The sequence below is a fragment of the Tenrec ecaudatus genome, chromosome 14 (genome assembly GCF_050624435.1).
Source record: "Tenrec ecaudatus isolate mTenEca1 chromosome 14, mTenEca1.hap1, whole genome shotgun sequence".
NCBI lineage: Eukaryota > Metazoa > Chordata > Mammalia > Afrosoricida > Tenrecidae > Tenrec > Tenrec ecaudatus.
Genome location: NC_134543.1, coordinates 40,580,703 through 40,592,370, shown reverse-complemented (window position 1 = coordinate 40,592,370; position 11,668 = coordinate 40,580,703). Strand labels below are relative to the sequence as shown.

The window sequence follows — 11,668 nt, the reverse complement described above, 5'->3', positions numbered from 1 at the left end:
ATTTAAGAGCTGCGCAACCAAGTTCCTCTCTGGGGAACCCGGAAAGAACTCGCTCCTCGCCACGCGCCCCCTAGCGGCCGGGTGGGCGCCGGTACTGCGCCTCCCGCGCCCGCGAAATGGTGTTCCCGCGAGACCAGCCGCCGCCGGCTCCGCCCCCTGCTTTGCCCCCTGATTGGGTGGAATCGCGGTCCCCTCCTTCACTTTTCTTCCGAGTTGTTCACGGGGGGGCCCCGTCCAAGCGTTCGGTCTGGAATGGCTCGTTCCATCAGTCAATCATCTCTACCAGCCAATCACCAGCGAGTGGTCCCTGCGCCCTCGCGAGGACGCCGCCAGGCCCGGAAGTTCTTGTCGGAGTCTCGGCGGAGCCGCTGGCGGCTGAAGGCGGCCGGTAGCAGTCTGGCTGAACGTCAAACTGTCCTTCCAGCTGGTTGCTGGGGTACATGGGGATGCCGGGGACACAGCACTCATACCTCATAACCCCAAGCCACCCTTTGTTTTTGATACCAGAGCTCGACCAGGCTGGTGAGAAGCAGTTTCCTTACGCAGCCCAGCGTGTCCCCTCGTCAATTCCCTTTCTCCTCAAACTGGTTCTCCTTTTAGTCTGGGATCTCCCTAGTTGGTCCTAGAGTAAGGCGACCAGATTTTAACATTGGTAAAGCGGGAGCCCCTTGATAAAACTCATATCCTGGCAAAATAGCCACATGGCAGCCGAAAACCGTTACCCTCGCTTGTCGTGCATTCTTTCCAAAACTCGGGACTTTTTAAAAACCCCGTCGGAAGCGGGGCAAATTGTTAAAAATCGGGACGTTTGGTCACCTTACCCTAGAGACATAATCTAGTTTGATCCCTGAGAAAATTCCGCATTCCAGTGTGTGGGAGATCTGGCTAGTCCACTAGTGGCACATTGTCACGTGTATTCTGATGTTGGTCATTTGTGCGTTTTCCAGGTTGGGGCAGTTGCAAATGGTGCTGCCATGAATAATTTTGCTCACTTTGTAAACTGCACATATTTCTGGAACGTATATTTCAGTGCCTTTGAGTTGATTCCAACTGACAGTGATCAGAGAAAACAGAGTCACATAAAAATTTTCCAAAGCTCTTTATTCATATTGTAGCCATATTGAGGGTATTAGCAGAAATACTCCCATCTGGTAAGCTCTTGTTGGCTTCAGGAAAAAGGCAGAGCTTGCTGTACTTATGCTTCAGTCCAGTCTTGAGGTCAGAAGCAGTCTTTGCTTTTTTGGGTAGATGCTTCATACGATTGTATAATAAGCTTTAGCTGGTTAATGACTTCTTTGTCTGCCGTTTTCATGTTCAACCCCAACATCTTCATGATGGTTTCTCGAAAGTTAGCGAGCTACAAGAACCAAGACATGCCATTAGTTTTGCTCACCCACCTGTGGCTTACAATGAAATTGGTACTAGAAATGTAGTCTCAGTAAGCATTTCTTTATGAACTGTATGTGCTCCCAATCGGCAGGTGATTCTGACCTGCTAACCTGTCTTTAGAAGCCCAGCTCAGAGCCCACTACTTCACCAGGGCTGTATGATAGCAGTCCTCTAAATACCTGTCTCTCCACACATCCTCAAAAGCCAGGGGGATCAGCAAGGAGAAGAAAACCAATGAATCTTGTTTACCGTGTACCCAGAGAGCACTACAGGCTTCAATCGCATTTAAGCAGGGAAATCAATACCCTAAACTAGTAGAGGCAGCTCTGGAGGCGACACCTGGTTTCTCCTGGTTTAAAATGCAGACAATTCCATCCCTAGAAACGGGAGGGCCAGTAAATAGGAAAATACAGATCAAGTCTGAGACCTGAGGGCCAAGACCACACCTGTGACCTGGGGACGGAAAAGACAGGAAGGAGCATGTGAGCCCATAAGGCCAGATCTGCAGTGTTAGAGGCAAAGTTTTTCAAGGAAAAGGGAGGTGCTGGGAAGGGAGGGGGAAAGTGTTTCTTGGGGGCAAAAATGAAAAGCAAACATATTAAGGAACTTAGGTTTTAAAGAAGAGTATTACAGAATCAGATATGATATAAGCTTGATTGAGGAGTCCTTGCATGGTGCAAAAGACCACCATGCCCAGGTAGCACAGTGAGTTAAGTGAATTAAGTGTTGGGCTGTTAACCAAAAGGTCAGTAGTTTGAAAACAGCAGCAGCCCTGTGGGAGAATGATATGGCTTTTTGCTGCCATAAAGATCCACCACTTCAGAAACCCACGGGGATAGTTCTGCTCTGCCACTGTAAGTGGACTCAGCACAAGGAGCTTTTGTGGAGGGTGGGTGCCTGCAAACAGTTAACATGAACAGCCATTCATTGAAAGGTTGGAGGCGTGAGTCTGCCCAGAGGTCTCTTGGAAGACAGGATTGGTGCGTATTTCCAAATAATCAGACCCTGGGAATCCTAGGAAGCGCAGGCTTACTCAGACATACATGGGGTAGCTGTGAGTGGCAGACACCTGGACATTTTAGAAACTGAACTTTAGTGTACCAAGAAGAGGGTGGTGGTGTGTTAACAAAGCTAGTAATTTGTGGTGCTGCTGGATAAGGGTTGACCATAAGGTCAGAGGTTCAAAACTGCCAGCAACTTCATGGGAGAAAGATGAGGCTATCTGTGCCCATAAAAATGGACAGCTTTGGAAATCCTCTATAAAGACACCACTATGTGTCAGAGTCCACTCGATGGCAAGTGGGCCTGTGTACCTACCCCACTACACTAAAGTAGAAACACCTAAAAGTGCTAGTCCAAGAAAATCCAAGGGGTTTAAAATTGAATAGATACATGGCAACAGTATCCATACAAATTATCTTAAGAGCAAAATAGGCAGTATCATCCAAACTATTCAGACAAAAATACTCCTGAAATGCCAGGTGTCCAAAAGGGGAGAAATATGACTGTCAGTGTAATAAGGTACACAGAAAGTGAACACCTAGAAGTTTAACAAAAAGAGAAAGTGATAATATAACTTTTTAAACATCTTTTAACTGATGTGTTGGTTATAGTTCCAAATTTCTTAAGCAACAAATATATGGAAAGAAAAGTAAAACTCACTGCCATCGAGTCGATTCCAACTCACAGCGACCCCATAGGACAGAGTAGAACTGCTGCTGTGGGTTTCCGAGACTGCAACTCTGCATGGGAATGGAAAGCCTCATCTTGCTCCCAAAGAAAAGTGTTACATAATTCCATTATAGCCCAAAATGATCAGTTAGCCTTTTAAAAACTCTTCAAACATTCCCTTTATACATATAATGAAATTTTACACAACTTTACAAGCACTACCTTATTGTCCTAGAAAACCAAACGCATGATTCAAACTGGATGTCTGCTCTCAGATGACGGTCGTTGGCTAATCGGGGACTAGGATTCAAACCTAATCTAAGATCATCGTTGCCCACTAGTGACTGGCCAGAGATAGGCACCTGACCTTCACTGAGCCTGTATAAGATCCATGGAATTCTCACTCCTGACACTGAAACCCTAAGTATAAAACTTTATAGTTGTCACTGTGCATGCTTCCTGTCATATGGAGAAAATTGGGTGGCAGTGAGACAGACTGAGGATGACACACAGCAAGGTCAAAAAGAGAACGGTTACACAAAGTCCCAGGTACAGAATACAGTTGATTCTGGGGTCCAGGTGCATCTCTGGTAGATTTGGTGGCTTAATTCCACTGTTTCACAAGTCACCAAATTTCCTCTTGTTCAAGTTAGTCTAGATTGAGGTGGGTGTTTATGACTTCAACTAAGTTTTAAGATAGTAATAAAAAAGGACCTCTTGTTCTCGACCTGGTGCATCTTCTGTTGGGTAGAGGTCACAAGGGGCAGCGTCTGACACCTGCTGGGCCTTCTCTTTGCCTGCTCTTGCCTCCTGTTCTCCAGAGTTTAGCGGTGTTTTCAAAGGGTCTGCTTTCAGAAGTGCCTTCTCTTTCATTGTTGCAACTTCTGTTAAAGATTGTCTGAGCTTTTCCATTGTTTTGTTCTGTGACAGGATTGGGGGAAAGGAGGAGATTACTATAACTAGATGTCTTTTCTAAATAACAGACAAGAATGATAACCCATGTTTGTTTTTTAAAGCACCTCTAAGAGATTTTCCCATGGGCCTATATGGGGACCTGTGTAAGGATGGTAATAGAAATATTTTTAAGGCAGCAGAAAGATAAATATACGGAAAGGAAATTCCACAAACTGTTGAAAACATGCTATTTCTCCACCCAACAACAATATGCAGTGCTATCATACATAACTTTTTGTATATAAATTAAAAATTTAATACAAATTGAGAAGCATGCAGCTTTGGAAAATCCCATTTGCTCTACTTACTTTCAGGACATTCACTCTTGTCAGTTGAGTTTTCATGTTTTTATTGGATAATTTCAAATCACTGAGAAGTTTCTGAAGTTTTTGGACTTTCTCCTCCAATCTTTGAGTTGTAGCCATCTGCACATTCTGCCGAATACTCAGGAATATTTGCTTCTCATCCTTCTCCAGCTGCTGGAACTTCTGCATATGCTCTTCTATCTGGGAATTCATTGTCCTAGAGCTTTCCTTGGCAAAGACCAGCAGTGTTGAAATAAAGAAATTGTGCTGTGAGATGGTGATCTACACTAGCACCACTCCCCTCTACTCCAGACTAACACACTGCAGACCTAACAAAACTGACAGGAGTAAAACCTGTTCACCATGAACTTGTGTTATGGACTGAGTCGTGCCCCCACCCTCAAAGGCGTGTGTGGTAAATCCTACCCCCTGTGCCTGTTAACTGTGATCTCATTTGGAAATGGGTTTCCTTGGTCAAGTTAATAAAACAGGATTAGTGTAAAGCTTGTGCAGGCAGAAGAGAGGAAACACAGCAGCAGGAACAAAGTATACGAGAGAACTGTACCATGGCTCAAAGACTATGGCCCAAAAGGGACCCAGTGGCAGAGCCAGTGCCAACTATGTCAGGAGGGACACAGCAAAAGGGCTAGTGGTAACAGACAGCAGGACCAAGGGAAGCCTGTCCTGCACTTAAAAAGGCAGGTTTTGTCTACACGTTTCCTGATCCAGATTCACAATTGGCAGCCTGTCAATCCTCCACCTGAGTTATGCCCTGTTCCTCACTAGCCTGCTTAACTGAGGTCTGTGTAGTCATTGATGTGAGTTGCCAAACCCAGATGAGAAGAAGACTGCTGGGGGAGGAATGGCTGGTGTCAGAACTGACAAAAAGCTTAAGACAACAGAGGTAAGTCTGACCTCTATCTCATAGCAATCAGCCTAGGAAGGATGGTGATTTGCCTTATCCCCCTAAAATCTGACAGGTACTGTCACTACTATTAACCCTTTTAAAGCACCTCTAAGACATTCTCTCATGGGCCTGTGTAAGGATGTTAATAGAAATATTGTTTAAGGCTGCAGAAAAATAAAGAGACGCTGGGCGTTCATGAGAACAGCAAAGGAATCGACAAAATCTGCAGCTGTGTTCATGGTAGAATTCCATTCAATAGGTGTAAGCAACGAACTAGATTAGTAAACAGCAATGGTAGATGGATACTAACAAATAAACAGTGATAGAACGAGATCTTCACAATGGCATTTAGAGCGAATGCTATTTGCACTTGTTCTTTAAAAAAAAGCACACTTAAAGGAATACATATAAACAAAAAGAAACCCATCAAAACCATTATATTGATTGCCTTTGGAAGGACAGGGTTAAGAAGTGCGGCAAATAGTTAACATTCCAGCTGCTAAGCAAAAGGTTGAAGGTTCAAGCCCATCCAGAGATGTGTCAGAAGAAAGGGCTGGCAACCTAATTCTGAAAACCAGCCACTGGGAATCTATGCAGCCCAGTGACCCACACTGGGTTGCCAAGAGTCAGAATCTACTTGATGGAAACTGCTTTTTGGTTTTCACTATTTCCATATTCATGCCAAGAGTTATGGGAGATGTGCACATTGGTTACGAAGAGTCAACAGGCAGAGAGGGGGCTGGGAAGATTTATAATTTCTTTCCTGAAATAGTTTTAAGGGCTATGGAAAGCATGTGTTACTTGTGCAGTCTTAAAATGTAGGATTTTAAAACGTCATGTAGAAGTCAATCACCATATGTTCACCTTTGGAATTTGTAGGGTACATTGTTATCATCACATCACTAAGTGTTGGAAGCTTTAAAAACTGGGTGCTCCACTGAAAGTCTAAAGGCGTAACAAGATGGGGAAGGGGGAGGCTCTAGACCACTCCATCCCTGACTACAGGAATAGTAATGGGGACTTTTAAGATGTGCACCTTACAGGCACAAATGCTGAAGACTAAAAAGGTGTATGTGTTGTGGACCAGGACTCGGAATGTAGAACCCTGATAGAGATGGGAACTGGGCTGATGGTTTATAATATATCCTTCTCCCTATTTAACAGAGAGATAGTCATCAACTCTGTGTCAGGATCCATGTTACACTGGTGACTCTCTGTACTTTTTTTTTTTAGTGTTTATATTAGATAGGCAGGATAGGCAATATTACAAAGATAGTGAATGGACCAGCGGTTCCTGGGGGGCATGGGAGGGGAGAGGGTGGGGGAGGTGAGTGGTAAGCCAATAATGACAGTTACAGGGGAATACAGATAGCAAGGGCTCTAAAATTGATGGTGAGGAGGGTATAGCTTTTCTGGTCATGTTTGATCAATCGACTGGCATCTTAGAGTAATTACTGAGAGGTGAACAATGGGTAAGCATGATAGTGTAGCATAAGGAAATGAAAAAGGAAAAATATATATGTAAATACATATATGTGTGTTTGTTTATATATGCATATTTGTGCAAATGCAACAAGGAAGCAGATGAACTTTGGGGCTCTACTTAAAAGAACAGTTTGTTCTAATAATGTGGCATTGTATGATACTCGCCTTCCTGACACGATCACTGAAGATATAATTGGTGCATAAGAAAATGTGGTGAAGATGGTGCCAAGCTATTAAAAGATATAGCATCTGGGGCCTTAAAGCTTTGTAGTTAAACAAACAGCCATCTATCTAGGAGGGAACAACAAAGCCCACATGAAAGGCACACCAGCCTGTGCTAATGGGAAGAAGTATCAGAAGTTCAAAAACAAGCAATCAAATCCATGTGAAGGGCATGGATGTAGTGGAGACCCAAAACCCACCTGTAGGGTAACTGGACAGTCCTTCTCAGAAAGGCTAGCCACACAGAAGGGATAAGTCCAGGGTGCAGTATAGCACTGATGAACCACATAACTATCCTCTCGTTCTTTGATATTTCCTCCCCTTACTCTTACGGTTTTTATTTGTTGTACCTCATTACCATGGTAGATTTGTGTACGTTCATTTGTATATTTAAGATCATTTGATACCGGAAATCCTCTAAATCACAAGACATACCATGAAGCAGAACAGAACAGACCATACAAAAGTACAAAATAAAGTGGCAGAAATCATGTGTAGGGGATCCAAATTAAAGAATTGCCAGAGAGACTTTAAAAACCATATTACATATGCTTAAAGAGCTGAAGGAAAACATGGACTAAAAGCAAATAAACTAAAGCAAATCAGGAAAATGATGCGTGAGACTTTGGGGGAATCAGAAGCATAAGTTCAAGAACTAACATCAGCGTTTCCTCCTTTTCCCAATGAATAAAAATATAGTGTTATGAATAACTTTACACACAAAGTAAAGTAATTAATGAAGCCTGGTCATTTTCATCATTAAGTAAATAACTATACTTCAGAGAATTCTTACTTTCTCCACGTCCAAGTCTACTCTCTCTCGAAAAAAATCATTGATAGCAGTTTTTCCTTCAAAGCGTTTCAAGGCTACTTTTTCTTCTTCAGCTTGGGATGATTCTTGAAAAGCTTCCGCACAGAGAAAATGCAGCTGCTCCAGTCGCTGATTGAGCATTTGAATTTCCTGTTGAAGACCTTCGCTTTTCTGTAGGGGAGGAATACATACAGGTGTGTGTGTGTGTGTGTGTGTGTGTGTGTGTGAACTTGATGGTACATACTTTCTACTTCATCTCAAAATTATGTGCCAGTTCTTTTTATATGGATATTATATTGACATTAAATTATTAAATACACTAATAGAGAAGACTTTGAAGAATATTAGACATGTAACATTTTCAAAAATTTTAATAGAAAATTTTGATATATAAAAATAAGACATTTTTTAGTACTGAGGAACAAGATTGTATAATGAATTTTAAGAGAGTAAAGAGTAACTACGCAACTCCACAGGTAAGCAACCTATTGCTCACCAGTTTCATTAATACACTGAATCTAATCAGTACCTATGTTCATTTGAAATTCAGGGTGAGGAGTCATGAGACTGCCCTAAAATGATTTGGATACAATCCAAGAATCCACCTAAAACTGTTACTTTAATTATTTGGTAGGCTTGATCAAGTAAATTCAAACAACTGATCTGATAGAATTTACTTTATTGCATTAGCCGAACTCATCAGTGTTTGATCATGCAAACATTATCTTTACACACAATTTTCAAGCTAACATCAATTGAGCTTACCAGGCATTATGCTAAGAACTTTCTGTATATTTACCTATTTCACCCCTACAGCCATTCTGTGAGGTAGGAACTATGACCTCCCCCCATTCTATAAATGAAGCTGGGGCACCCAGCTGGCAAATGGCAGAACTGGGTTTCTCCTGCGGCTCTCTGCTTCTAACCACCGTGCTGCACTACACTGCTACAGTAGTAGCCAAACCTCTTCTCTCTCTTACTCTAGTTATGAAAATAAACACAATTTACAGACTTGGCTAATATTAAAATCTAGAATGAAAAGATAGCTTATCTCTCAATGTACTTACAAACTTCCAAGACTGTTCATTTGCACCAATTTCCTGGATCCTCTGTTTCACAGCTTCCTCTGTGGCTGGTATTGGGACAACACTGTTGCTCAGAAGAATAGCTAATTGATCAAGGAAATTCTGATACTGAGATTGCGTAGTTTGTGTTTCCCCATCGAATGGATATTGCGGTGTGTCTAACTCAGACATTTGTTTTTCCTTATGGATCAAATCTTGGAAACATTTGTCCCAAATATTCTGTGCATCCTGTGGTCCTTCGAAGTGAAAAATGTCTCTCTCAAGGTTCTTGGTCAGCATAGCTTCTTCCTTATCCTAAATTTGCCAACATACAGGTTAACTTCCTGTGTACAAGTGAATATGGAAACATCTATGTCCCTTCTTTTGAAAGAAAGGCGGGTAAAGCAGAAAGCCTCAAGAAAAAGGACCCTCAAGTTAAAGAAAGGTATTGAATCATCAGAGAGACAAGAGGAGTACATCCCAAAGAGCAAATTAGAACAGCAAGAGATATTGAATTGAACTAGGAAGAAACTATTTTGAGAACATGGAAAAGGCAGCTAACCAAACAGCCCTAGTCAGTGAAGATAAACTACGTTAAAAAAAAAAATGTGAGCTAATGAGGTCATCTGAAGTGCAACTATCGGTCCCTCCTCATCTAGGAACAAGAACAGTGAAGAAAATCACAGATGTGTAGAAGCAATTAGTCCAAAGGACGAATGGGCCATGCTAACCCCTGCCTGCATGACTCTGAGACCAGAGGAAGTAGATGGTGCCCTGCTACCACTCCTGATGACTCTAATAGAGGTCCTGGAGAGAACAACCCTCAATCGTAAAAAAAGACCAGGCAACTGGTGGGACTCCCGAGATTTGACACTCAAGGCTGAAACTGAACTCATCCCTGAGTCAACTTCCAGACAAACAAAAGACAGGCCTTGAAGATGAACAATAATTACACAAGGGAGATACCTACTCCTTAGAACAATCAACCAAGATGAAAAGGGCAGTCAGTATTTACCTAGCACACATTTCAGAAGGCAAAAAGGGTTAGGAAAGGAAGGACAGGGTGGTAAACACACAGAAGTAGGCAGAGTCCTAGTACAGTAATATGGTGGAAATTGCAATCAGTGTCATGAAAAAAATGCATATGAATTTTTAATGAAAAACCAATTGCTCTGTGAACTTTTACCCAAATTACAATTTTTTAATGTAAGATAATAAGTGAAGGAATGATAGAATTTTTACTACACTTGATCTTAGGCAAAAGGCTGAGAAGCGATGATGGAATGTTTAAAATCAGCATTTTTAAACTCTTGATAAACTAGTTTGGGTACCAGTGAGTCCTCAAACCAACAGGGAAAAATTTGCCAGGGAGTTGGATGTTATCATAAAGTCTTAGTTGTGGTCACAGAGCATCATTTAATGATAATGAAAAGTATAAATGAAAGACATCCAGATGTAGAAGACGATAAGAAAAGTAGTGCAAGGAATATTGGGGGGAAGAGAGCCCTCATTTGATTAAATAAAATACCACCAATAATTGAAGTAAAAGGAAATTGCTAATATATAGATAACTTACGGGTGAATGATAAATAACATTCTGGGAGGGTAAGGAGAATACATATAGGATTTGTTTGAGTTAGTTGGATCTCAGTCTGTCATATCCAAAGTCAGAAGCTGATTTCTAATGTTAATGAATCCAGAATGGCTTTGTATATGTACTCATGGAAAAATTGACACTGTGTTGTTAGTTAGCATTATGGCAACTTTACACATAACAAATAGTATGTTTTTTGCCTAGTCCTGGTCTATATTCATGACTGGGCATATGCTAATCATTGTAGCACCATTTATAGTATTGAAGCAAAACTGAAAAAAAAAATCATAGTTACTGAGTAAACTGATGCAACCATATACAATGAAACATAAATTACTTCAAAGTAATTATGAACATAGAGATTTACTTCTATTTAATAATTCCAGGAGTTCTAAGAGTGATAGTATGCTATATTGGAGAGAAGGTGAGTAAAAAATATGTATGTATTTTATTGTTAAAGGACTCAATGGAAAGATGCACTGAAGAGCTTTCCAGTAGTAACCTATAGGGAAAAGGAAAAAACACAGGTCTGAAAATCAAGAATAGGTGTTAGAGCCTTCTCTGGGTTTTAGTTTAGACCATAAGCTCCCCCAGACTTATTTGGCCTACTGCCCCCTTTTCAGAAAAAAAGTACCCCTCACCCTCTGGCAATTTAAAACTTTTGTACTAGAGGCCATAATTCAGGATAAAGGAAAATCTTCAACTCTATTCAATGAACTTGTTGTTAGTACTAATGTGGGCATTGTTATTTTTAAATTATTGTGCAAGGAGAGATTTACAAACCAAAAATGTATTGTGCATATGTAATAAAGTAAAGTGCGTAATTGTGTTAATGTCATAATGAAGTAAAAATGAAATATCAATTATTCTCATTAATTGACCAAGTAAATATTCTCATTAATTGACCAAGTAGCATTGTTAATAGGTGTCCAAACAAAGGCACCCTGACCAGACAAGTAGAAGCAGGGAATACAGGGAAGAAATGAAGAGCGTGTTGACACACTGTAGTAATTACAACAGTCACACAACAATTGTATATGAACTATTGAAGGAAAAACTAATTTGCCATGTAAACTTCCACCTAAAGCACAACCAAAGATTTAAAAAAATAAAATACATCATGTATGCAGGAGTAGTGAATGATTTAATGTGGCTTTTCCAGCCAAAATCTCTAACTCCCACCAAAAAAACTTTTTCCTGAATAGGTCTAGTAAAAAGGTGGGTGAGAGCTCCTGATGGGATTCACCTGTGAATAATTGTGAACAG

At 41.1% G+C, this 11,668-nt stretch overlaps 1 long non-coding RNA gene across 1 annotated transcript; it reads left to right on the top strand.

The window, feature by feature from the left end:
• Nucleotides 1-382: 382 nt before the first annotated feature.
• Nucleotides 383-11,169, top strand: LOC142425841 (uncharacterized). Its single transcript, XR_012779701.1, has 3 exons — nt 383-522; nt 7,819-7,938; nt 9,200-11,169. It is a non-coding gene; the product is annotated as an uncharacterized LOC142425841 (long non-coding RNA).
• Nucleotides 11,170-11,668: the final 499 nt, after the last annotated feature.